The following is a 27944-nucleotide window of genomic DNA, read 5'->3' as shown; positions in this document are numbered from 1 at the left end:
TGTGCTGTCGTAGAAGTGTTCCATGACATTACCAAAATTATCATCACGGAAGTGTCCACTTCCATGACGATAAATCGCGCGTCACAAAAGGGTGACCGGCACATGGCATCCATCGTAACGGAACGTCGTTAAGCTATCGGGTCGGGTTTTGTATCCGATAACCCGTTAACAGCCCCGACCAATGGGGATTTTCCACATGTAAAATCATCATTGGCTGGAGGAGACACGTGTCAGGTCCGCGTTGGCACAGGTGTCACTCATCCAATGGGCGAGACGCACCTATGATATGTTGACACGTGGACCGACCCATCAAGTTTAAATGGGCCGGCCCAACTGAAGGCCCACAAGATTTTGCGGACCATAATGGGCCGGCCCAGCTAAAGGCCCACGAGATTTTGCGGACCATAATGGGCTGGCCCAGCTAAAGGCCCACAAGATTTTGCGGGCCATGATGGGCCGGCCCAGGTAAAGGCCCACAAGATTTTTGTGTGCCATAATGGGCCGGCCCAGGTAAAGGCCCACAAGATTCTTGCGGATCATAATGGGCCAGCCCAGCTAAAGGCCCACGAGGTTTCGCCGACATTAATGGGCCGGCCCAGCTGCAGGCCCACAAGATTTTGAGGACCCTAATAGGCCGGCCCATTAACTGGCTGCCATGTTTTGGGCCAAATGCCGGCCCATATTTGATCCGGTCCATTAATGGCCTGCCACGCTCTGGGCCTAATAGTGGCCCATATGAGATCCGACCCGTTAAAAGCCTACCACGTTCTGGGCCAAATTACGGCCCAGATCAGGTCCGGCCCTTTAAGAGGCTTTGGCTCAATTATGGCCCATATCAGATTCGGCCCGTCAACTGAACACTATGCTTTTGGGCCCACTTTGCTAAAGGCCCACTTAGTAATTCGGCCTGATATTAGTTTTGGCCTGTTAAGGGCCCATTTAACATTTCGGCCCTATATTAATTTCGGCCTGTTAAAAGCCCGTCATATAGTTGGGCCTAACTACGGCCCGGTTTGCATCCGGCCTGCTCGCAGCCGATATCTGATTGGGGCAAACAAGGACCGAGACAATTTTGGCCTGTTAAAAGCCCGTGATTTGATTCGCACAATCATGGGCCGGGGTTCATTTCGGGCTGCTGCCGGCCCGTGAGCTGTTCGGCACGTTTCAGGCCCAACCTACATCGTGATTCCATGACGGCCCGATTATGTACCGTAATTTTACGGTTTGGCTGGTTTACTGCGAAGACAGGATATATATACTGTAAAATAACTGCAGCATCGTGAATAAGAAAAAACCTAGACTATACAATAAAGAAATTACGGCATATTACATCCACTGGGCATCAAAGTTCGCCACTATGATAATAAAGCACAAGCAAGACAGCAGATTACATACACTGGGCATCAAAGATCGCCACCAGTGCAAATAAACAGGCCGACAAAATAATATAGAAAACTGACAGCACTTCAATAGAGTTCAAGAAAGGTTAGCCCTGCTGGGGAGCTGCAGCGCAAGCAGCTGAGCAAGGTGATGAGACTGCGCTTGTTCAACACTTATATCTTCCTCACTATGAAAGATAAACAAGCAGATAGATGACAGGTTTTGCACATAAAAGTATCAGTGCTGACAATTCATCACATTTCTTACTGACGAATAAAGTGACACTGTTTAAAATTGCATTAACACAATATGGTATTGTTCACATCAAGACATGGCAGGAAATGACATTGTGAAGGAGCTGGCAGCTTCACGACACCACTGGATTACAGATCAAGAACTCATAAGTATCAATGGTTAGTGTGCTTTCAATTTATACCATTTCAGATTGGCAAATAAAGAGATGGTTTAAATAATAGTAGAATGATATGACATTGTTCATAGTTAAGACATTGCAGAATATGACATTGTGCTGTAGTGGGTAGGTTCACCACACCACTGGATTACGGATGAAGAACAGAAGCATACATGCAGTGCAAAAGAAGATCACTTGCTCTATATAGTTTAATTTACATGGTATGAAGAAGGAACTTGGTTGTACAACTGAAAACTTAAATTGAGAAGGGACAAACTTTTGTTTATGAACTACATAATAAACTTTAAACAAGCAATTTGATGCAAACACAAAAAATAAACAGCTGTCGCAGTCATGCCTAACCAAATATATACAAGAAAGTTTGAAGGCTTGAGATGGACAAACTTACATTATTGGTGAAGACAGGCTCTATAAAGGCCTTGTCCATGCTGATGGGGGGCAATTCAAGAAGTTTACCACAGAATCTTCTTCAAAAGCATTGCCATTATTCTACATTTTGTTAAGAGTAAATATAGATGTGATAATATACGAAAAAATGGAGAATATTTAAGATAAGATGAAGAGTGATGTTACATAACCAAGTAGCTATAAATGTAAGTGCAGCGATACAGGCAAAAGGTACAACCAAGAGCAATGCACAGCTAAACTTCTTCAGTACCAACCTTATGGTAAGAGTAAATATAGATCTGATGTGTAGAAAATGGAGGGCAAAGGAAAATAAGCTGCAGAGTGATGGTACATGAACAACTACCTGTCATTATAAGTACACTAATAAAGGACATCATGTACTTACAAGAACAATGCAGAGCTAAAAAAACATTAGCATTGGATATATTCTACACTAATGTAACCATTCATACAGATCAGATAATTTGGAGCGAACAATTGATAAGCAAGCTATCATGCATACTGCTGTCACATAATGAACCAGGTATGTATGCAAGTACAGTGATACAGGACAACAGGTACTAACAAGAGCGAAGTAGTGGGCAGCATATTTGCGATATCCTGTCGTTCTTGTCAAACCGGAGTTCTTCTTTGAGCAGATTTCCTGCAAAAAAGATCCGTAAGGCACATGCGAAAAAGTAGAAGTTCAAATTGTCATGTGATTTCATAGACAGTAGCTCATCCTGGGAATGAGACCAGTGCATAACAAGGTTTTTCCATTCAATGTCTTCTAAATTTAGCACAGGAGACTTCACCGGAAATTCGTTTACAGACTTGCCATCAAAGTGTGATTTCCTCAGGTAACACCGATACTGCTGCAATGCTTCCTTGAAAAGCACAAGCAAGCTTTGCTCGTCATGACTATCCAGATTGACCCTCGCCTAGTTACAACAATGTAATGTAAATCATTGATGTGTTCAATCAGCAGAAAACAGGAAAATAATAACCATGAATAATAGCACTTACACGTAAGTTGGACAGGAAGATGTGAAAATGGTGTTTGTCTTCACAATAATCTTCCCATGATGGGAATATATGCACGTAGTCCCTAACAACATTGAAAGCATTGTCTTTTAAACTGGGAATAAATGGAATGGGGTTCCAATCTGCAGGAATTGGCCGTCTCTGCAGTTGGGATAGGTCTTCGGCCGGTGGACTTGCTGTACTTTTTGCTGGAGTGGGATTTTTCTGTGGTACAGCTGGTGCTATGGCAAATGAAATCGGTATACCTTTTGCTGGAGTGCAGGTCCTGTGTGGTGGGGCTAGTGGTGTGGCCAGTGAAGTATGGGTACAGTCTGCTGGAGTCGGTCCTACGTTTTGTGTCACTGGTTGTACAACCAATATAAGTGGGGTGATGTCTGATTTCTCCGGCACCACCACGTTTTTCAAGGACTTTGCTGGTGCTCCTTCAGGTTCGGCAATCACCCTCTTCCTTTTTGATGTCTGATGCACAAGAACAACATTTGAGTGGAAAAACATGGTATGATAGCAGATGGAATATGTATTGATAATGGATGGGCATGGCATCTCGACATATATGATGAGTAAACTAAGCAGATGGCGGTGCAACAAAGTAGAAGAAATGCAAGACAACATATGCAAGATACCCGCAATCAATAAAACATTGCCAAATTAGAACAGGCACCTTGATGGGTGAACAAGATAGGCCATCTGCCTTTGACTCCTCGAGGTTAGAATAGTCATTAGGATCATATTCTGAACAAGAATCAAGAGGTGGGGAGCGTATGAGTTTCATTGCATCCAGAATGGCACTCAATGCCTTGGTGCCAATTTTGTAAGTCATTGCAGTGTTTAGCTTCAAGAGTGGACTGCTGCTAGTGCGACACAAAGCAGCTACACAGATCATAGTGTAGATATAACGGGAAAATCTTAAGCATCAGAGTAAAATCAGCAAAGTGGAAATTGCTAGAATATATGTGCTAGTATTGACGGTATGGCTAGAAAGGCTTCAGATACCAGCTCTCTTCAAGTGAAGGTGCGGTACTGTTAATATCAGTGTAACTCTCAAAGGCGACACAGCTCCCCGCATTTCCTTGCTATTCTTATAGGATTCAAGTGGGCAGGGCACTACAAATCCTATTCCTATGTTTACAAGATCCTACGAATCAAAGAGGCTCAAAGTGTCCATCACAACCGACCGTATAGACCTCTAAACTGCAAATGTCCCTGCTCATCTTCAGTACAAGGAACATACTGTACTACTATCATACTCCCTCCGTTCCAAAATATAAGTCTTGGTAGAGATTTCCACTATGGACCACATACAGATGTATCCAGATACATTTTAGAGTGTAGATTCACTCATTTTTCTCCATATGTAGTCCATGGTGGAATCTATACAAAGACTTGTATTTAGGAACGGAGAGAGTACATATTAAAGAAGAACGGAAGAGGAACATGGTAAAGAAGAGCAAGCAGATTTTGGATAATAAAATGTTGGTTGCGCAGTGCCCACACATGATGAACCAGAGCGCATTAAGAATGCAACTCCCAGCTGTCTCTCGACCATTTCAGGCGGTTGGATGAAGATCCTACGTCTCCTAACCCTTCTTCTTCCTCGTCTCTGATTCTTCCCATACAGAACACCGCACGGGCCGCCGGCCGGACCACCGGCCCCCACCGCCTGTGTTCCTCCACCACCCCCACCCCCACCCCCGCCCCAACCCCCACCCGCGTCAAGTTTTCTTCGTTCGGCGTGGCCCCACAACCACCCGAGCCCCTTCGATCGCACCGGCGAACTCCGGCGAGCTCTGAAAAATCGACTGACCCAATTTTGAAATTTAGTCTACTGTGATTTAACTAGTGTGGAATATAAAAGGGGAAAACCATAAGTATTGGGAGTATAGTGTTGAGCGTGCCATGGCGGATCTGAAGGTGCAAACCGGACAAAGGCAACTTCGCAACCAAGACAAGAAATCAGAGTAAAGTAGTGGCGATCTATTTTCTTGCTGCGATAAATAAGTTGAGCAGATACAAAAGAGTACCGCCTCTGGTGCGGCGCCGTGTACGCATCTGCTGATAATTTGACGGTGTTGCGCTAGCGATGGCTGTCGGCGGCGTGGAAGCAGATCTAGGAGGGTAGACGATGGTGGCGGGGCGCGGTGAACGAGACGGTCGTAGGAGCGGCGCCGGCAAGGTGGACGACGGCGGGGATGAAGCGAGAGGACGGGATGCAAGGATCCTGGTCCGTAGCCGTGGATGAGAGAGGTCGATCTCTTGTAATGGACGGCGGCGTCGGGGTATCAGCTCGGGCATGGTGGAGGAGGACGGCGGTGGATGGGGTGGCGGACGGCGGCGGACGGAGGAGGGTGGGGTGGAGAGGGTGGTTTGGCGCCCACGGAGTACGAATGGGGAAAAGGGAGGTAAAGAGGAAGGGGGGAACCATGTATTCAGGGCGCGCTTGTCTCAAATGTGAGGAAATTTACAAACTTAGCCCCCGTTTCAAATTTCTACTACATCACAGCAACATTAGTCGGTTGGGGATAGGACGGTAATCTCGCATACAACGAATATTTGCCGACGAGAGTTTGTTTTTGGCGCCCACCGTGTATGAATATGAATCGGGGAGGGAGTCGATTTCAGCCGAGGACACACTGTGTTTTGGCGCCCACCGTGTATGAATATGAATCGGGGAGGGAGTCGATTTCAGCCGAGGACACACTGTGTTTTGGCGCCCACCGTGTATGAATCCGGGTGAGAGGCGGTTACGTCGCGTTTGGGTGAAATTACAAACCTACCCCTATCGAAACCTATAGAAATCCAGCAGATAGGCTTTGCGTGGCAGGGATAGGCAGTAGTGATTTCCATCTCGCAAATTTTGGTTTCGGGCGATTACTGCGACTTTCCCCGCTTCGTTCAAATTTTGCAGAGTGCACGTTTACCGTGCCAACTCAATTCGAATCCCGTTTGTATTCTATTTTTTTTCGGGCGGGATCCATTTTCAATTGGAATTACATTCTATATACATCATTTTTTATATATACTTTCGAAAGCACAACAAAGAATTCTGCTCGTTTATATGTATAATATGATTTACAAATACAACGATCTCGAAATCTTAAGGTTGAATTCGAAAAAATTTAACCAAATTATGTTCTACTAAAATGTATGGATCAGTAATATCTACATATTAAATAACATAGATGTGCGTGAATTCATATGAGTATGCATGTTTGATAGATCAATTTTGGTTCGAGTATGGATTACATGTATCATCATCTCGAATTCAAATATTTGAATCCCTTTTTTGTTCACTCCTTTCACGCCCATCTCTCTCGCATGGATGCTCCTTCAGGTAGCTATCACTCTCTTTTCTCCAGCTCACCCGCACGCTCACTTCATGTTTCTCCTATCCTCGCAAACATGGTCTCTCGACGTCTCCCTTGAGAAGTGTCACACTCTCCCTATCATTATACATTACACGGTTTTCATTATCTCTCACGTCTCTACTGTTCTCTGGTATCACTCGGTACCTAAGCTTTCTTTTTCCCCGCCACACACACAGTCTCCACTCGTCTTTCACTTTGTCTTTCTCTCTATGGGATTCTCTCACACACCCTATATGTCTCTACATATGACTCATACCACTAAAATTACTCTCTCTCTCTCTCTCCTGTAGACACACCATTTGTTGCGGTCTCTTTTCGTCTCCATCCCAGTATGACATTATTCATTTGTTTACCGATCAGACAACCCCGACTACCGTCTCCTCTCTCTCTCTCACAGACACACACACACACAACTCCTGCTTCCACTCCCCTTCCCGACTACCGTCTCTCTCTCACACACACAAAACTCTCGCTTTCGCACCCCGACTCGTATTTCTCTCACAAACATTTATCGACTAGCTAGCCTCTAGATAGGTTTATACACCCGCACACTCGTGCTTCCACCATCGCATACATGTCTCTCTCCCGCTCCTTGTATCTATGTAGATTTTTCTTCCCTTCTTGAGACACGCCCTCTCGATCGTGCACACACACACTATCGCCTCATTTTAAGCTGATACCTATCGCACACACACTCCTTGTGTCCTTGTCACACATGCACTCCGTCCTCCTCCACTCTCCCTCTCTCTCACACACACATGGGCTTTTTGCAACAACTAGCAAGATGCCCATGCGTTGCACGGAACATCAAGATGCATTTGTATGAGTAGTTTATCTTGTGGGGGAAAAGGATGAATGAGGGAAGGCCTTATTTGCAAATGTGGAGAGGGGTGTGGGTTTCTTTTTACAAAATTGCCATAGTTTCCTTCCTATCCGTCAGATATAGATCAGACGGCCTATATTGCAGGATGGCAGGCACACGAACATCACCGAAAATGCTTTTTATAAGAGTAGGGATAAAAAATAGAGTTGGTGATGATGGTGGGCCTGCCATCCTGCAATGTAGGTCGTCCGATTTATATCTGACGGATAGGAAGGAAAATATGGCAATTTACCGGCACTCTTCACCACATTTGCAGATAAGGCCTTCCCTCGTTCATCCTTTTCTCCCACAAGATCTTGATGTTCCATGCAACGCACGGGCATCTTGCTAGTAAGGGTAGAAATTAGACATATACCACCGCTCGAATCTTGAAACCAACAACATTCCTCCCTTATCTCATCAAAACCGCCAAAGGAATATATTTTGAGTGAAACATAACATATTTTTAATGATATATGTATTTCAAAACTAGACTTTTTTCTATCAAATCGGTGAATATGTATTAATCCACTTTTATCGTGTGGCAACGCATTGGCACATTGCTAGTAGTTATTATAATTTTTTGGACACCAGACAAACGGTGGAGTACATATACGAAGAGAAGAGGCGCACGCACGCAGTCGGCCTCTCGCTGTCTCGCACACATGAGTGTTACGTAAAGGCGACGTTAACAAATAAACCCTAAAACCATAGGTGCACGATTCCAGCATTCGCGGGTACCGGGTACGTGGTGGAGCACCTTTGTAGGAATAGTCAGCTCGCGTGATAATTTGATCCGTAGGAGTTGATGGTCGGGACCACAGGTGAACGACTTGGAGCGCGGTGGCTCGCCAGTTGCCACAGATCGAGTAGCAACGTTTAAAATATCATTTTTAGCGAGGTTAAGAGTTCCGATTTTCAATGGCGCGTTATAAGTAGTAAGTAGTTTTTAGAACGATTGGTATGGAGCGAAAATGAAATTCATAGTACTACCTACCTCCTTAGCGTATGGTTGTATGGTTTTTTTTTGCGATGGAGGTTGTAAGGGTTTATGTTGCGAGATGTTGAACTTGGTAGTTCTAGGGCAAATACTATGGTTTAGATTTAGATGCTGGTTTTCAGTAATGAAAATCGGTAGGGGAAACCCTTCTTTGATTAAAAAAACTACTACCTTCATTCTGGTTTCCTAGTCCCCATCGTACTTTGGGTCAAAGTTTGTCCACGAATTTTACTTGTAAAATGTGAATGGAAAATGAGATTTTGTTATACCCAAACAAAAAAGGACTGGAGGGAGTGATTGCTCTGACACGGACGCGACCTCTCATAGCGCAGGCATTGAACCGGCGCGCCGGCGAAGAGGGCCGCACTCGCTCCAGGCCCGGCTGGGCCCGCCTCCTCGCCGCGTGCAACCAGCTTAAGACTGCCCCGCCTGCGTTCATTGAATCCGTGCATGTGCCGGCAACACGTCCTTCCGCGAGTCGGCAGGCATTTTAGAACAGAAAAAATGACTAAAATATTAATTGAGTTTCTGGACTTTTAATGTGCATAATCTAAATATGAATTGCATGCACATGCTCCGGTGCACCAAAGTGGGTTGAAAAATCACATGTGTGTCCTTGGTTGAATTTCTAGGTCCCATGGAAGAAATGAGAATGAAATTCAAACATCTGGGCGTCATGACTCGGCCGAGAACATCGAGAAACTTTGATTTTAAATTCATGTAAATACAAAACTCGCCTGGAAATCATGAAACTTGGCATGGTGTCATGTCATGGCACTAACATGTTGTGGTAAAAAATTGGGCCGATTTGGAAGCTCGTGGTTCTAAGAGGGAACGTGCCACCTTTGAGTGTGAAACGATATACGCTGCCCCTCCCCTTGAATTTCTTAACAAAGGCAACATAGAACTACACTAGTGCCCTGTTAAATTTTGGAATTATTCCGGGTTCGTTTGTCGTTTTTTATACATTAATTGAGTTTCTGGTCATTTAATGTGCATAAGTCAAATGTGAACTAGAAGCACATGCTCTCGTGCACCAAAGTTGGTTGAAAAATCACATTTTTGTCCTCGGGTGAATTTCTAGGTCCCATGCAAGAAATGAGAATAAAATCAAAACATCTGGGCATCGTGGCTCGGCCGAGAACATTGAGAAACTTGGTTTTAAAATTCTTGTAAATCCAAAACACGTCTGAAAATCATGAAACTTGGCATGAATGTCATGTCATGGTACTACCATGTTGTGGTAAAAAATTTGGGCGAGTAGGAACAGATTTTGGTATAAGCTTCTTGCAAACCGAAGCTTCTCTCAAGAAGGCTCGTGGTTCTGAGAGGGAACATGCCACCTTTGAGTGCGAAACGATATACGTTGTCCCCCTTGAGTTTATTTACAAAGGCAACATAGAACTACATGAGTGCCCTGTTAAATTTTGGAATTATTTCAGCTTTTTTTGGCCTTATTTACACATTAATTGAGTTTTTGGTCATTTAATGTGCATAATTCAAATTTAAACTACAAGCACATGCTCCCGTGCACCAAAGTTGGTTGAAAAATCACATTTGTGTCCTCGGGTGAATTTCTACTCCCTCCTTCCTTCTATATAGGTCCTAATGCGTTTTTCGAGGCTAACTTTGACCAAACATTAGAGCAATAATATATGACATGCAACTTACACAAAGCATACCTTCAAGTTTGTATGTCAAAGGAGCTTCCAATAATATAATTTTCATAGTATACATCTCATGTGCTATTAATCTTGTCAATAGTCAAAGGTTGTCTTGAAAAACACATTAGGCCCTATATAGATGGAAGGAGGGAGTAAGTCCCATGCAAAAAATGAGAATAAAATTCAAACATCTGGGCATCGTGGCTCGGTCGAGAACATTGAGAAACTTGGTTTTAAAATCATGAAACTTGGCATGGTGTCATGTCATGGTACTACCATGCCGTGGTAAAAAAAAAATCGGCCGAATAGGAACAAATTTTGGTATAAGCTTCTTGCAAATCGGAGCTTCTCTCAAGAAGGCTTGTGGTTCTGGGAGGGGACGTGTCACCTTTGTGTGCATAATTCAAATTTGAAATACAAGCACATGTTCCAGTGCACCAAAGTTGGTTGAAAAATCACATGTGTGTCCTCGGGTAAATTTCTAGGTTCCATGCAAGAAATGGGAATGAAATTCAAAATTCTGGGCGTCGTGGCTGGGTTGGAAACATTGAGAAACTTAGTTTTTTAATTCCTGTAAATCCAAAACACGCATGAAAATAATGAAACTTGGCTTGGTGCCATGACATGGCACCAATATGCTGTGGTAAATTTGCAGTCCGATTTGCGAAGGCGCACACATTAACAATCAACAAAGTCATTTTGGAACAAGTGTTGTCACGTTACAATCGGAAACACAAGTATTATTGAAACCGTGGGCGTTCTACTTACTAGTACCATTTACGTGCCGCCACGCGTCCCCATTTTTTATTAGCTAGGAGGCGTCGTGCATGGTAGCTATTTGAGTACGAGAGGCGTGCGATCAGACCCCTCCGCGTGCTTATCGGGAGGAGAGCCCTTTAACCTCCATCTGCCGTCCACCTCTCTCCCAAGGTCTCCGTTAATGGCGCCCGAGCCTCTGTTTAATGGCGTGGCTATGTCTCACTCGACTGAGATTTAAGAGAGAAAAAAGAAAATCTGAAAGCACGGATCTTGATGTAAGATCCGACGGACCTATATAGCATCTACTGCGACTTATAGCAAGACTGATGAATATATAAGGACGATTAATTTTTTTTATCAAAGAAGGGCTTGCCCCTTCCGATTTTCATAACTGAAAACCACCACAATTCACAAGAAGTTTAGCACAACTCGTAGAGAAACCACAATTCAAGGGGTGGAGGCACAAGGGGCAGTGGAGCACGGTGAGGTCCATCGAGACCTTAGAGAGCTCCATCGTCGGGTCCTGTTCGGTCTGCATGATCTCGCACTCCTCGTGCACAACCATCTCTCGACTTGGGCCGGGGTATTACAATGCTTTACCGTCACATATTTTATACTACTTTAAGGTGCATTAAATCAACACATGCAAGTATCAAAAGGAGAGTCACGGCATGCATGCATGCGTTGTAATTAATGCATCGGTAAACGCAAATTATTGAAATATATCGAGTCCAGTGCTTTGATGTGCCGCGTCAACTCGTACATCAACGAGAAGTTTGATTATCCTCTCCCTCGCGGACTTAACTGCACCTGCCTTTGGCTGTATGACAGGTTGGCCACACACCTGTCGGGCCCACCTGTCATACACGCAAAGGCAGGAGTGTCCCTCCCTCGCCCATGAGCATGGTGGCTGGCAAGACTGGGAGAAGCTTTCGCTACATGCTCCCCCTCCCGCATGCAGTGGACATGCAGCAGTTCAATCGGTGTCAGATGGCCAGAAGCGTACTGTAGTACTCCTCCAGTGCAGTAGTACTCCATCATTGTTCGACTTCCCGAAGAGGCGAAGAGCCAAGCGCAGCCCGGACGCTCGTGTGGCAGTTTCATGTGTAGAGTAGTCTAGGATAGCGTGTACCGTGCCTGTAAGCTTAAAATCGTGGGGGTCAGCTCCATGCTATGTGGCCGTCTCAAAGTTTAAAAAAAAATAGTCTTCTGGCCCTACCTGACACCCTGGTGATTGTAGTTTTCACTCTCATCTGGTCAAGACAGGAATATATATTTTATTTTGTTTTTTTTCAAAAAGGGGGGACTCCCCAGCCTCTGCATCAGAACGATGCATACGGCCACATATATTTTAATTTGTGGTGGGTAAATGTTAGAGGTTGCAGCAAATATATTATACACTGCGGGTCTTTCAGCCAAGTTTAGAGGCAAGCATGCGGGGCCAGTGCTATGATGTGTCGCGTCAACTCGTACAACGAGGAGAGCCTGGATTTTACTACACGCCTTCTCCCTCACCCATGCGCGCGGTTGCTCGCAAACGAGGACAGACTTTTTCTTAGTAGTACTTCTACAACAAGCTATCCGTCCCGCTCGCGGTGGACGGACATGCAGCAGTGGATTCGACACTATAGAAGCAGTAGTACTAACATCATTGTTCGTCTTCTCGAAGAGGCGAAGAGCCAAGCGCAAACCGAACGTTGCAGTTGCGAACATTGGAGCACGCATATAGCCAGCCTCTTGCATGAGACAAAATTGCTATGTGAGCCCACTATTGTACTAGTACATACAACTACTTGCTAGTATAGCCCTGTAAACCAGAAAGGAGTATTTGCCCTTCTAGAGATTTCAACAAGTGACTAGACTACACCGAGACGGAGTACATATGGAGCAAAATGAGTGAATCTGCACCGTAAATAAATACGTACTAGTTCTATCATTTTCCGCTCCGAGGTGCACAATATTGAGTATACTGACTAGTCTCTTTTTGACACGCATTTACGTTTTTTTACATAGTACAAACGCAAGCGCTCATATCCACGCGCATACACTCACCCCTATGAACGCACACACGCACGACACTATCATCTTGAAATTTACGAAGTCACCATAGGCACCTCGTCGTCGACGGGTCCATAGGTGCTTGAATGCCAAGGAGGGAGAGGGTAGCGGTTCCCGAGACATTGAACGGTCAATGATGCATCCTCAATTACATGCAGAGAGAATTAATTGGAGAAGCAGAATAGAGCCAGCATGATGTGAATGCAACAGAGTTTGGACTCTCATATAATAAAGGCGCCCCACCACTCCAATCCATCTACTCCCAAGTCTCTGCGCAACACTGCTCACTCCAATCCAAGACCAAGTGACCAGAAGCCACAAGCACCTATGGAGGCGATGGACGCGAGCGGCAATCGGCTGTGCCAAATCATCCAAGGCGCCGGCCTGCGGCCCCGCACCGCGCAGCGTTTCCAGACGGTGCTGGCGACCGCAGGCATCATAGCCCTCGCCGACGCTGGCTTCGCCTCTCGCATGGACGACAGGATGGTCAACTCCATCCGCAAGTTCACCGCCGTCAAGAACGCGCGGATGACCATGCCATACTGCTCCAGCCCACGCGCCCAGGCTCCTCATTGCCTGCCACCCTCAACGACCTCCATGGTGACGAACTCTTTCAAGCCCTGGTGGCCCTGCAGGTGCCGGAGGTCGCGACGAAGAATGTGCACCTCGAGGCCGCGCTCGCCGCGCAGCGCCTCGCCATGCAAGAAACCGTCGACCTGCACATCCACGTCTACGCCTCGACGGTGTAGAGTGCCCTGAGGTTGAGCACACAGATGATCTACGTACGTTCAAATACGATCAACCGTGCGACAGCAGTTCCAAATCGAGAGGGAAAGGTGAAGAGTCGGTGGACGGTTGCCAGTTTGATACGGTACACGAAGAGGCGCCCCGGCCTACACGTCCTTTCGGAAATTGTACAAAAGGACACGCCGTCTTCTTGCTCCACCTGCCTTTGGGTGTATGACACGTGGGTCCAACGGGTGGCTGGCCAACCTGTCATACAGCCAAAGGCAGGTGCAGTAGAGGGGAGAGGAGTAGATGGCCAACACGCACGTGAATTCAACGCAGTTTGCACTTCTCATATAAAGGCTCCCGCCAGTCCAATCTATGAAATCCTACGCACCTACGCACCTAAGGGCAAGAGTGATCACTCCAATCGCAACATCAGTTGACTAGAAGCTAGACCCATGGAGGCGATGAGCGCGAGCATCAGCCGGCTGTGCCAGATGGTCCACGACGCCGGCCTGCATCCTGGCACCGAGGAATGTCTCCAGGTAGTGCTTGAGGCCACCAGGGCGAGGGGCCGCTTGGACGACAACTTCGTCTCCTTGTTCGACGAGGTCCTCGTCGGCTTCCTCGACAAGTTCACCATCGTCAAGAAGCTCGCGGACGACCTTGACGTACGCCTCCAGCCCACGCGCCCAGGCTCTGCGATGCCTGCCACCCTCAACAGCGTCTATGGTGACAACCTCTTCGACGCACTAGTGGCCCTGCGACTGCCCGCCGTCGTGCCGAAGAATGTCCACCTCGAGGTCGCGCTCGCCGCGCAGCGCCTGGCGCAGCAAGACACCATCGACATAATCACCCACGTCTACGCGTAAATCATCCACAAGGACTACTACATGCAAGAGGAGGACGATAGGACGCTGGCCTTCTTGGACCGCAGGGCAACCTTGGACGGCTTTGTTTAGAAGCACGTTGAGCTTGCCGCCAACACCGCTGCTCCTCACACGTCGGTTGGTGACCCGGTGCACTAGGGCGTGAGGATGTCGTTGATGGATCCGTATGTATCTTTATCTTTCCATCAAATCCATGTAGTACTATATTGTACTACTAGTAATTATCTTACCTTTCGCATCAACTTCATAATTTTCCTACGTACTCCATGCATGAACCGTGCCAGAACCAAACTTCTCATTACTCTAGGGAAAATCGTTATTTCTATCTATCGGTCGCCCCATGGAGCAGAACCAAATTTTACAAGTTACAAGTTCAAAAGGAAAAGCCTGTCGTGTTCGCGTCGCACCCCCGCACGGTTTGTCCGGCACGCCGCTCAAGGGGGAATGTGTGTTGTGTTGCATTTTCACTTACAAGTGGGACCGCAGTTGAGCAAACCGATTATCGGCAAACCCCCACCCCGCCCACCGCACGATGGCTGAGAAAACAGGAGGGAGAAGAGATGGTTGTAGCTAGCACGGACTCCAAGAAAATTGGTGTCGGATGGGACTCGTGTGGTGGCGTGTGCCGTACTGCTAGACATGAATGCTAGTTATGGCCCATGCCACCCCACTATATCGAGGTGCTGGTTACTCCACTATATCGAGTACGTAGAACAAATTTCCTGGAGTCCGTGCTCGGCCCTCCTCTATCTCTCTTCTTAGCCAGCCAGCAGACCCGCGGAGCCCATCGTCTGTTTGCTCATATGCGGTCCCACATGTCAGTGAAAATGCAAGAGGACCCACTGAACCTGCACATCTTTCACCTCGACGTGCTGGTGATGAAAAACAAATCCAATAAAGATCTTCGGTGGCCACTTTTGGAGTTACTCAAGAGTAGTAAGATTCTATTTACAGTTTAACCCAAGATGCACATCACGTGGCTTCACCTACCACTCTATTTTCTTGCATGACACGACCTGGATGCTGGATGTCCCACGTGTCGGCAAAAGGAGGAAGAACTCGACCAAATCTTCGGTTGTGCTCTCGGATTAGACTAGTTGTGCTAACTGAAAATTTTATTGTGTAGAATGGATGCAAGTTTTGGTATTGGGAAGAAGAGTACAATGATATATTGATAGAGCACAATTTAGTAGATGTTCTAGCACTTTTAGCTAGCATAGAGGCTAGAGATGAGACTAGTGCACTTGTTGATAGAATAGAGGCTAGACACGTCTACTTCTTTACACTCGAAGAAGAAAGAAGCACGCAAGATCGAGCCTCCGCAGATCAACAATGAATGCATCGAGAAGGCACTAATCCAACTTATAGGAGCAGTTATGGAAGTTGGATATCTTCTAAAATGTATTCTTGTGGTTCTTGTTTTCTTTGTTCTTGCTTTTCTAGTCAAAATTTTGGTGATGTATTTCCATGTACCAAAAATTCAATGATGAAAAAAGATATGTGAATAGTGCATGTACTCAATGACAGAGCACGGGATGGTAGCCATGGACATGGTCGGCCCTTTTTGAAGAGAGTACTAATAAATAACTTTGATGTGTCCCGTCAACTCGTAGAACGACGAGAAGCTTGCTTACTACGCCTTCTCCCTCGCCAACGGGTGCGTGGTGGCTCGCAGCACGAGGAGAAACTTTTGCTTACAAGCGGTGGACGTGCAGCAGTTGATTTGGTGTCAGATTGCCAGAAGTACTACTGTAGTACCATCATTATTGTTCGACTTCCGGAAGAGGAGAAGAGCCAAGCACAAGGTCACCTACTAACCTAGTACAGTACTACTACAGCCAAAGTTGGTCCACCTTTTTAGAGCATGGTTAATTAATATTGGCGGCTCTTGCAGCGGCACATCATTTAGAGCAAGTACACTCTTCGTAGGATCAAAGGAAGTGAAACAAAAGTTGGAGTGGATGCTAGATTGCCAATTAAAACATGATTACATAGGAAAAACAATCCTATAGCATTCTATCCTATGAATCAAACGACCAATGTAGGAAAATTATGAGGGGGGGTCTCTCCAACAGTGTTCCTCGGCTCGCTCCTAGCATCACGGTGGTCGAACTTGGAGTCATTCATCTGGTACACGTGGCATCTCAGATCTGGTACTCCAATTTTAGGTTGGCTCTATGTGATGTGGCAACTTCATATACTAACCGGATGCTGGCTATACTACTACGGTACTCACACTCCAAGAAGTGACTCGAAAACCCTTCATAAATTGAGTCTATGACACACATTTGAAAATGTACCATTCATTACATACAACAAGTCATCAACACACAACGACAACGATGATACATGTTGGATTATAGATTATTTCCAACAAAACATTCCAGTAAATACTGAAGTTTTCATCACACAACAAATAACAACCAATGAAATGAACTTCAACTCAACCAATCTTTGGCGTTGGAAACGCTTGCTTTGAACCATAGGTGCTCTGGGAAGGGCCAGCTATTGTCAATGTCGAGAGCAACGCAGGACTGATCATCCAGGCTGAAGCGGCATATATCAGGAGCAGGGTAGGGAACCACCGCCATGTCCGAGGTATAGATACAGTTGCTTCTCATAAATGGTAGTAACGCTGTGTCAACAGTAGCTGGATCGCCTTTAACCATCATTGGATAGTTTGGTCCAAGGAAGAGCGAGTTTGCTCCAAGACTACCAATCCTGTACCAGGGAGAAGGTGTTGGTGCTAGCACACTAGTATCCATCCCGAATACCTTGCAACGGGTGTTGGAATAGGTCCGGAGAGGGCGACCATGGGAGACAACACGTGCTCCCTCAGTAGTAACAATCTCAGTGCACTGTATACAGACAAGAAGAGGTGATCCATCGGAATTAGTTGCCAGGCGCCACTGAGTATATAAGTTCTGCTCGTCCTCATGCTCGTGATCATCACCATCGTCATCTCCCCCTTGGTTATAAAAATTTTCAAGTATAGGTGGTGGAATGTTCACAGGACCTTGGAAACACAAGAAGGTTAATTAGTAAAGGGAAACTTGCTAACCCGCATGCATGTGGATGAAACAATTATAATTACGGTGGAAGACAAACGTACCGAAACTACGAGGATCCCATGCAAAAACAGTGCCACGAGTGGTGGCAGCAAACACAAGATCCTCGTATTCAATTGCATCACAGTACACATCCGTGTATAGAAACTGATTTTTGAGCAATATCCATCCAGTCGAACCACGAAGGACGGCAACAAGCTTGTCGAAGATAGCAACAACTTGATAGTTCTTGTAATTCGAAGAGCGGTTGGGAACTCGACAAATTGCTATCTTCAGTAGACGACAGTCACCATGATCATATTTGAACGTACGTAGATCATCTGTGTGCTCAACCTCAGGGCACTCGGAGATTTTCGGAAGTGGAATCCGTTGACGAGTGTACACATTCACAAGTTCCCACTCGCAATTGTACCCAATATAAACAACCCAATCTCCATTTGTGCCAGCCCAGGACTTACCCTTAAGCGATGGCATCTTGACATCACACGTATCATTATCAAGCGGCATCAACTTGCACAAGGCGAGGCCTCCGTTGTCCGCGCCCATGCGAACAGGCTTATAGCGAAGAAGATAAGGGAGATCAAACCGCTCCTGGACCGTTGGGTTCCTTGTGATGATGTTATTAGTTGAGTCGAGAATGGGCTTGAACGAACGTGCCATGCTAGTCGAGGTGATGACGTCGCACCAATCAATGAGTTCCCCCACCACGTCATCTTGCAGATCGGGGCAAGAATAATGGGGTCGTTTCCGGCTTGTTCCCTCGATGGAGAAGACGATCGAACAATGGCAGAAGGAAGGGTGAAGGCAAATGGAGGAGGGAGGAAGAGCGTGCGACAGCAGTTCCAAATCGAGAGGGAAAGGCGAAGAGTCGGTGGACGGTTGCCAGTTTGCCATGGTACACGAAGAGGCGCCCCGGCCTACACGTCCTTTCTGAAATTGTACAAAAGACTCGCCGTCGTCTCACTGACATGTTGGAACGGGACCACATGTCAACGAAACATCGTGTGTAATTTCTCGTGCAAAATGCGATCTGGCCGCGTTGGCCCGAGGTGCCGCATTATTTCTCGACTTTATTTTTTTAATGGCGTGCCGTTCAGTTTTGAAGCACGACTAACTACTACTGTTTGCAGAGAAAATATAAACTACTCTACCACTACTCCACCTCTAGTACTAGTAGTATAAAAAAGATATATAGGCTGGAGCTTCAGAGCTTTCTTGCTAAGGGCTGCCCACTTGCTTCTCACACTATCACTCTCGCTCCAGATCTAAAAAAGACGGCATCTCTCTCCCTCCTCACCGGTGGTCACAGATCCGCCGGTGAAGAAAAGGACGTGCAGTGTTGACGCACTCGTCGTCGTCGAGCGAGGTCACGCACTGACGACAAGGCCGTCCTCTCAGACCTAGCGCCCGCGCGGGATGGCCTCCGTCCCCAAGCTCGCTGTCGTAGTGTGTGTGGAGGACGATGACCACGAGCGAAGCCACTTCCCGCTGACCCTCAGGTATGCTACCTCTTTTCGAACCATACCCTTGTTCTATTGCCCCATCTGCCTTGTCGCTACATGTGGATCTTTTACCACTCCACCATCTTCCCAATTTGCTATCCTCTGCTCTGCTGGTCACGCAGAGGAAAACCTTAATTTGCACTATTAAAGGAAACCCTACTTCATGCAGACTAATCCATGTCTGGGTTGAATAAGGAAAGGAAGGGAGACTGTATTGTCCAAGAGAGTAGGCATCGAACCCACATCTAGGTTGAGAACTGGAAAATCAGTAGCTAAGGAACGAGTCTCGTGTCTCTTGGTTGAAGAAGGGTAGAAAGGCATGACAACGCAATAGAGAATGACCAGGTCGATCGGTTTGTTGTCCTCACATAGGAAAAAGGTGGCTAAACATAACAAAAATGGGACGTAATCCACATATGTTGCCTGGATATTTGTTGCTCTGGGCAACCATACCTCCCTCACCACTCTATGCGTCCGTGGAGGTACATCGTACTGGTGCGCCCACTGTCTGAATGGGCCTCGCATCCTCTTAGTCTAACTTTTTTGTTGTTAGTATAACGCCAGCAGTCAAGTCAAGCAATGCTACTGCTAAAGTGATGCCACATTTAACTAATGACGCACTCAGTCTAATGCCACCGATAAATTTAAGCAATGCCAATTAATGTCACTGGATTATTTCAGGGTTAGCTGTTGATTGTGGATGTATTAAAGATTTTTCAACTAAGGCATTCTAATGATGTTGCACAGCCAGTATACCAACGATGAAACTTGTTACTACCTTCAGATTATTGCACTGTTAATGCTTATAGATTACATACCTCACTTTCATGAGATAAGTTAATTTTTTTGTACAGTGTCACCAAAATGCCAGGGCACTGATGTCATTTTATTTTGGTTAAACTGCACAAAAAATTATGAAGACAAGAGGAAAGGTTAAGAGTGGGCACCTCCTCCTCCGGTTGTTCTCTTGATTCGTTCGATCAAGTTTTTATGTTTGATCGATTATCAAGATTGGGATAGCAATTTTTAAGGTACCCCCGAGTTTGAAATGATATTTACCTTGGAGGTACATGGTTTGCAATTCTTTTATACTGTCATTAGTTAATAATGCTAGTTACCTTCAGACTTTTGTATTTGGTTTAATGCCCACGCACAGCTAGTATACCAATGCTGAAACGTGGTACCTTTACATTTTGTATTGTTAATTCTTATAAAATATTCCAGTGCCAGAGTTTATTGAAATCTGTTCAGTAAAACCATTGTACTGTACCCTGTAATAAAATAACTACTCTACCGTTGCACTAGCCACTGGATTAGTGTATATTTGTAGTATTCGAAATTTCGAATGGTGTTGCATTAGCGTATGGACATAAATAAAGGGTGGCAAGCTTTCCCAGATATGTGCTCAAGAAAACTACTACCTGTTTTTCTAAATACTAGTAGACGTTTGGGTATTTTAAACTGAACCGCAAAAACCTCTTATATTAAGGAACAGAGGGTGTAGAGTTCACTCAAATTATCCCTTTAAAGCTAGTCACACCTTTGTTAAAATTAATGTTCATTATGTTATCGGAGGAGGTCTGTAAGTTTGTCTCTAATGCCTGTCGACTACATACCTGACATCATGATGTAATGTTAAGTCATTTCCTTTTGTACAGTGTCACTGAATTGTCAAGGCGGTGATGGCATTTTATTTTAGTTGAACTGAAAAAAATATGCTTAAAAGAAGAGGAAAGGTCAGGAATCGATCATTCTTTCAGAAAGAACTATATATGCCTTTCTGACATCAGCCTCTGTTGCCTTATTTATTCCTTCAAAAAGGTGGTTAGAAACAGTCTTGCTACCTTTTCCCGTTAAGAAATTGGAATGCTTATATTTGTGAGTCTATGCTTCAACTAGTGCCACTTTTATAGTAATCACACTTTCAATATCTATGCCAACAGGGATGCTCGAGTTTAGTGGAACTGCACAAAAAGTCCAACTGGTTCAACATTAGGAGCATGTTTTCTCCCAAACCTTTATATCCAATTGGTGGCACTATGAGCTGTTCATTAAGAAGGTACATGGTTTGCTACTATCTTGCTACTCTTTTTGTACTGTCATTAGATAGTAATACTAGTGGTTTGCATGTGAATTTATTGGCAGGGTGGACCTACATTGGAGGTGCAGGACATGATTCAATGACTGGATGCTCAATTTCGGTTGTATCGATTTCACCTCTTCCATCACTGCGAACATGGATATCCTTGGTCTGATGAAGAATAGGCGCTATATTTCTGCTCTGAACAAGCAAATCAATTCAGTATGAAATTGTCCAGGGCAAAACATGACTGTATCAAATTGTCCAGTGCAAAACATGACAGATCTAAGCGGAAGAGACATGTTTAAACCGGAAATACAAGGTGGGGTATATGTTGACTAGCTTCTTGATATTTGTGCAGACAGAGATGTCTGCCCGTTGCTATTTAGCAAACACACAAAGTGACCGCAATTTTGGTTGAACTGCACAAGAGAATAGTATAGTCACTGCATGCAGTGCCATTTGAAAATAGACACAGAAAGATTGGATAGTCACTTCATGGACTGCAGAAAAGTAGTACTGTACTATTTATTGGCCAACACTAGGTGCTTCATTGCTTTGGTCTGATTATACAATGGGCATCATTTGCCTAAGTTAAAGTTTGTATTCTGAAAATAGTCTCGTCGTGTGATCAAGAGAAGACCAAATCATATTGCAGTGGATGTTCCTCCATCATGTGTGGTTCATTCCCATGGTTCCAGCTGTTGGTGAAACCAATTACGTTTGCATGAGGAATTGTAGACTTCACAAACAAATTTGTCATTCAGTCTATACTGAATGTTGGCTAAGAGAAGCATCCATGTTAGTAGGAAGAACATATGTTTTTTCTAGATCTTTGCTTTTGGAGCTACATATTCGTATATGATCTGTGAATCATTGAGATGCATTAACATGTTGATCTTATGTATGGGAATCGTACGAGTTGGTTTTAGTTGTGGCTGATCTTTGCTTTTGGAGCTACATATTTGTATATGATCTGTGAATCATTGAGATGCATTAACAGTTCCTTATATCTGTTCGCTCAGTGTTTACAAGTTACTGATCGATCACTAGCTAGCTTACTAATGCGCTCCTGGCTGTTTCAGTTGCGACGCTAGATCCGAAGTGGCCATTTTTTGAATACAAATGCCTACCTCTGAAGAAACTGACAAGCTGCTCTGAAGAAAATGCCATGCGAATCTGAAGAAACTGCTAGCAAAAACATTCGCAAATGCCTTATCTCCCAGCTAAAGTTCATCAATTAATGCCCTCGGCTGCGACTCGTTGCATGCTGCTCCGCGTACTGGCTGCGAGCGATTTTGAGTGCCCGCATGCAGCCTGCCGTAATTAAGGCAGCTAACTGATGCGAAAAAAGATGCGCTTTAATTGTTGCGGGCCTTTTAAATCCATGGAATCATTATTGACAAGGAGGGAGATGATTCGAGTGCACTCGTTTGACCGTAAGGCCGGTGTGCAATCCAACACGGACGGGACGGGACGGCACAGTCAGAATTTCAGTTTCTCCAGTTTTCCACGGCAAGCTGGCGCGCTAAGCCATGCCTGCTTCATTATGCATTGAATTCCGATGACCGTCGCGCTACCTTCCGCTTATAAGTACTGTTTCTCGGCCTTCTATGGTGGCACCGTGACCCAACTCACCCTATCCTCATAAGCCCCCACCGGCCCGACGTTTCTCGCCACTTATCCTCGCTCTTGCCACGTCCGCCAAGCCCACACCCGTCCGCGATAGGCGTGGCCGGAGGCTGTCACCGCCGGAACTAGTGTTCGGTTTTTCACCGGAAGGCAGACGGAGGGAGGAGGCATTATATCGGTCTTTAGATGGCAATGCAGAGATCGAGGACTTGTTGGAGCGCGACTACCTGGCGGAGGAGCAGGAGTTGTTGGAGCGTGACCGCCTGGCGGATGACCACGGGCTCCTGTTCAACCACCCCTCCACGGGCTACTGTTAATCCAGCCCTCCACCGTCTACTATTCATTCTGTCCTCCACGGGGTGGTCCTGTTCATCCTGCCCTCCACGGGGTCCTGTTCATCCAGCCCCAACCGGCTCGATCGATCGGGGTCCTGTTCATCCAGAGGCAACACCACGGGGTCATGTTCATCCACCCCCACCGGGAGCTGTTCATCCAAACCCCCCACAGCAACGCTCAATGTTCATCCAGAGGCAGCATCGATCGGCTTCAGTTAGCAGCAGTAGCGAAGGAATCGCTCGATCGGGTTCAGTTAAGAGCCATCGATCGATCGCTCGGGGTCAGTAACGCGTAGCCTGCAGTGCAATCACTCGGGTTCAGTTAGAGCCCAACGCCTCGCTCGGGTTTAGTTAGAGCCAACGCCTCGCACACACGCACGTACGTGCACGAGAGAAACGTGCATCGCTCGGCCCCCGACCTCCCACCATAACAGGGAACTCCCCGAAATTTTCCTCGCCCTCGCTTCTACCACGGTTTTTTCCGCCAAGGACGGCCCAAAGAATGTCATGCAGCTGCGTCTCCGGCCCGCCCAGGACGAAAAGCCCATTTTCTGTCATGATTTTTTGTCATAGAAGTAGGAGCCCACCACATCTATGATGATACCGGGTTTTGTCACAATTATCGTCATAGAAGTGCCATATGTATGACAGAAAAAAAATTCGTTCGGCCCAAAATGTCACGGATGTGTCTTTTTTTTGTAGTGTTGCAACCTAAAGGGAGACGCAAAGATTATGCTTCGTAATTTATACATAGGATTGGCTTTACATCATAGACAACTCTTAGATTTTGCCGCTAAAGGGAATTTTATTGAGCTTGATGCTAATGCTGCCTATGAAATCTTAGAAGGAATTCTCGGGGTTCCACCTCAAAAGAAGGGGATTTCTTTCACCCCAGAGGGAGTTGAAATTTCGGACAAACTTGGTGATTGCAGAAACTTATGGTTGAATTGCAAAAAATATAATGAACCTCTCAAACATCTTAATGGTAGTGTCAATCGCTTGAATACTTTAATTACCCTTTGCAATAAACGATTGGATATTTTAGATCTCAAGATGCGTTCTTTTCCGAAAAATTTATGGAAGCGCAAAGAGCCACCCGGATTTGAAAAAGGCCTTACTAAAGTGGCAAAGACTAAAGACGACAATACTTAGATCTTTGCATTATGCCTAGCTAGGGGCATAAAACGATAGCGCTTATTCGGAGGCAACCCAATGAATAAAATTTATTTTTGTCTTTTTGTTTCTGTTCTTGACTGTTTGCACAATTATGCTACTATTATGATGGTGTTTTTCATGTTTTAATTAGTGTTTGTGCCAAGCAAAGCCTTTGGGATCATGTTGGGTGATAGTTGATTTGATCTTGCTGAAAAACAGAAACTTTTGCGCTCAAGAAAATAATTCTAGTTTTTAACAGAAGCGCGATAAAATACTGATTCTTTTTGTAGAAGATTAATATACAAATTGCTCACATTGTCATAATGTTTTATAATTATTGGAGTTACAGAAGTATTCGAATTATCCAGATTGCTAAAACAGAAACTTTTGCGCTCATGAAAACAATTCTTATTTTTTACCAGAGCGTGGAAAAATGCCAATTCTTTTTGCGGTATATTAATATACAAATTGCTCAGGTCGTCCTAATTTTTTAGAATTTTTGGAGTTACAGAAGTATTCGAATTATCCAGATTGCTAAAGACTGTTCTGTTTTTGACAGATTCTGTTTTCTTTGCATTGTGTGCTTGGTTTGATGATTCTATGGTTTCCTTTGAAGAGTTTTTGCCACAGAAAAGTCGGAATACAGTAGATATAATGCAAAAATGAAATATGAATGGGTTTGCAATAGTACTTATAATAGTGATTTGCTTTCTTATACTAATGGATCTCACGAAGGTTTGGGTGAGATCGCGATGGATGAAGGAATAAGGATTTGCAAAAGGCTAAGCTTGGGGATGCCCAAGGCACCCCAATATAATATTCAAGAAGTATAAAGCAACTAAGCTTGGGGATGCCCCCGAGTGACGTCCCCTCTTTCTTCTAACAACCATCGGTATTTTACTTGGAACTATATTTTTATTCGTCACATATTATGAGCTTTGCTTGGAGCATCTTGTATGATATGAGTCTTTGCTTATTTTGCTTTTTATTTTAAGTCATGTATCCTTGCTGGACACACCTATTTGAGTGAGCCAAAATTATGTTATGATTTGCTAGAATTGCTCTATATGCTTCACTTAAATCTTTATGAGCTATGGAATTGCTCTAGTGCTTCACTTATGTATTTTTGAGCACGGAGTGCTTTGTTATTTTTGAAGAAATGCTCTCATGCTTCACTTAGATTTATTTGAGAGTCAGTAATTTTTTTTGGAAGAAATTCTCTCATGCTTCACTTAAACTATTTTGTGCGAAGGAATTTTTATGCTCATGTTCTTCACTTATATTTGTTTGAGCTTATTGAAAGCAACGTATGAAACTAGTTCCAAAGTGATAGATATCCAAGGAGGATATAATAAAAACTTTCATAAAGATCATTGGACAAAATAAACTTGATTCTCGGTAATAGTTTTGAGATATGATGATAGTGATATGTGAGCCATGTTGATTAGTAATTATGCTTTAGTAAGAATATTTGTGTTAAGGTTTGTGATTCTTTATGCAAGAACGAAAGTCAATAGTTATGCAATGAAATTACATCCTACTTGTGGTCCATTATTCGGTGTTAGTTATGCTTAATGCTCGCTTATGAGATTTTTCGTTTCTTGGTTGGATGCTTCTCAATCTTTTGCCAGCCTTCATTTGCACTAAGTATGATCACTACTTGTGCATACAAAATCCTTAAACCAGTTTTTGCCACATGAGTCCACTATACCTACCTATATGCGGTATTCTTTTGCCGTTCTAAGCAAATTTGTATGTGCCATCTCCAAATTTTCAAAATAAATTTCTCTTTTGAATGCTTGTACCACTCATGAAACGGTAGGGGGTGGCTGATATATTTCCATGCTAGATCTGTTATTCTCAAGATGAGTGTTTATTCACTTGTCATTGCACGAGAGTACGGCAAAGGTATTAGGGATGCCCAGTCCCGAAATGAAAAATGAATTTACTTTATGTTGTCAAATAATAAATTCCTTGGAAAGTGTGGAAGGCACGCGTGTATACGGTTAGCCATGGAAAGTGAAAGTATGGTGGAAAAAGAAATAAACTTTATTTTCTGTTTGGGAACTGCCTATGATATATCTAGCATGGAAAGTATTGGGAACTACTCAATGTTTTCGTTGACAGGAAAAGCATGCCACCCAAAATGTGTTATCTCTATCTTTTTCGCTTTGAGCTCTGGCACCTCTACAAATCCCTACTTCCCTCCATGAAGGGCTTTTCTATTTACTTTATGAAATTTTTATTTTTACTTGAGTATCCATCTTCTCTTATAAAGCAGCAACTAAGGGGCACTATGATCGTACTTGAGCATTGGGTGTAGCAAATATGCGAGTGTGTTTCATGAATGCATCAATGATTGAGCATAATGGGCTAGGGATAACTTGCTTTAGTGTTGATATTTTGAAAGACATGGTTGCTTGTTGATATGCTTGAGTATTAAAGTCCTCACGTCAAAACTAGACTATTGCTTTGAACCATATAAAAGTCCAAACGTTCATGCTACAAAGAAAAGAATATGTGATGAACATGTTAGGCAGCATTCCACATCAAAAAATTTGTTTTTATCATTTACCTACTCTCGAGGACGAGCAAGAATTAAGCTTGGGAATGCTGATACGGCTCGAACGTATCTATAATTTTTTATTATTCCATGCTGTTATATTATCATTCTTCGATGTTTTACAATCATTTTATAGCAACTTCATATCATTTTTTGGGACTAACCTATTGACACAGTGCCCAGTGCTAGTTGCCATTTTTGGCTTGTTTTTTACTTGGCAGAAAATCAATACCAAACGGAGTCCAAACGTAGTGAAACTTTTTGGAGATTTTTTCTGGACCAGAAAGCACCAGAGGGGAGCTCCGAGGCGAGCACAACCCATCAGCGCGCCCGGGGGCCCAGGCGCGCCCAAGTGGGTTGTGCCCACCTCGGCCACCTCCCGCACCACCTCTTTGCTCTATAAGTACCCCAATATTCCAGAAACCCTAGGGGAGTCGACAAAAATCAATTCCAGCTGCCCCAATTTCGAAAACCACCAGATCCAATCTAGACACCATCATGGAGGGGTTCATCATCCTCATTGGTGCCGCTCCGATGATGCGTGAGTAGTTAATTGTAGACCGACGAGTCGTAGTTAGTAGATAGATGGATTCCTCTCTCTCTCTCTCTCTTTTGATACAATTGTCTCTTGGAGATCTATTTGATGTAACTCTTTTTCCGGTGTGTTTGTTGGGATCCGATGAACTTTGAGTTGATGATCAGATCTATGTTTTTATCCATTAAAGTTATTTGAGTCTTTTGATCTCTTATATGCATGATTACTTATAGCCTCGTATTTCTTCGTCGAATCTTTGGTTTAGTTGGGCCAACTAGATCGATTTTTCTTGCCTTGGGAAGAGGTGCTATTAAGGATAACAAGATGGGGTCTATTTCTACATAAATAGATCTTGTCTACATCATGTCATCATTCTTATTGCACTACTCCGTTTCTCCATGAACTTAATACACTAGATGCATGCTGGATAGCGGTCGATGTGTGCAGTAATAGTAGTAGGTGCAGACAGGGGTCGGTTTACTAATATCGGACATCATGATTAT

The sequence above is a fragment of the Aegilops tauschii genome, chromosome 7, assembly GCF_002575655.3.
Source record: "Aegilops tauschii subsp. strangulata cultivar AL8/78 chromosome 7, Aet v6.0, whole genome shotgun sequence".
NCBI classification, from domain to species: Eukaryota; Viridiplantae; Streptophyta; class Magnoliopsida; order Poales; family Poaceae; genus Aegilops; species Aegilops tauschii.
The sequence above is the reverse complement of the archived record's forward strand: the minus strand, read 5'-3'. Positions refer to the sequence as shown.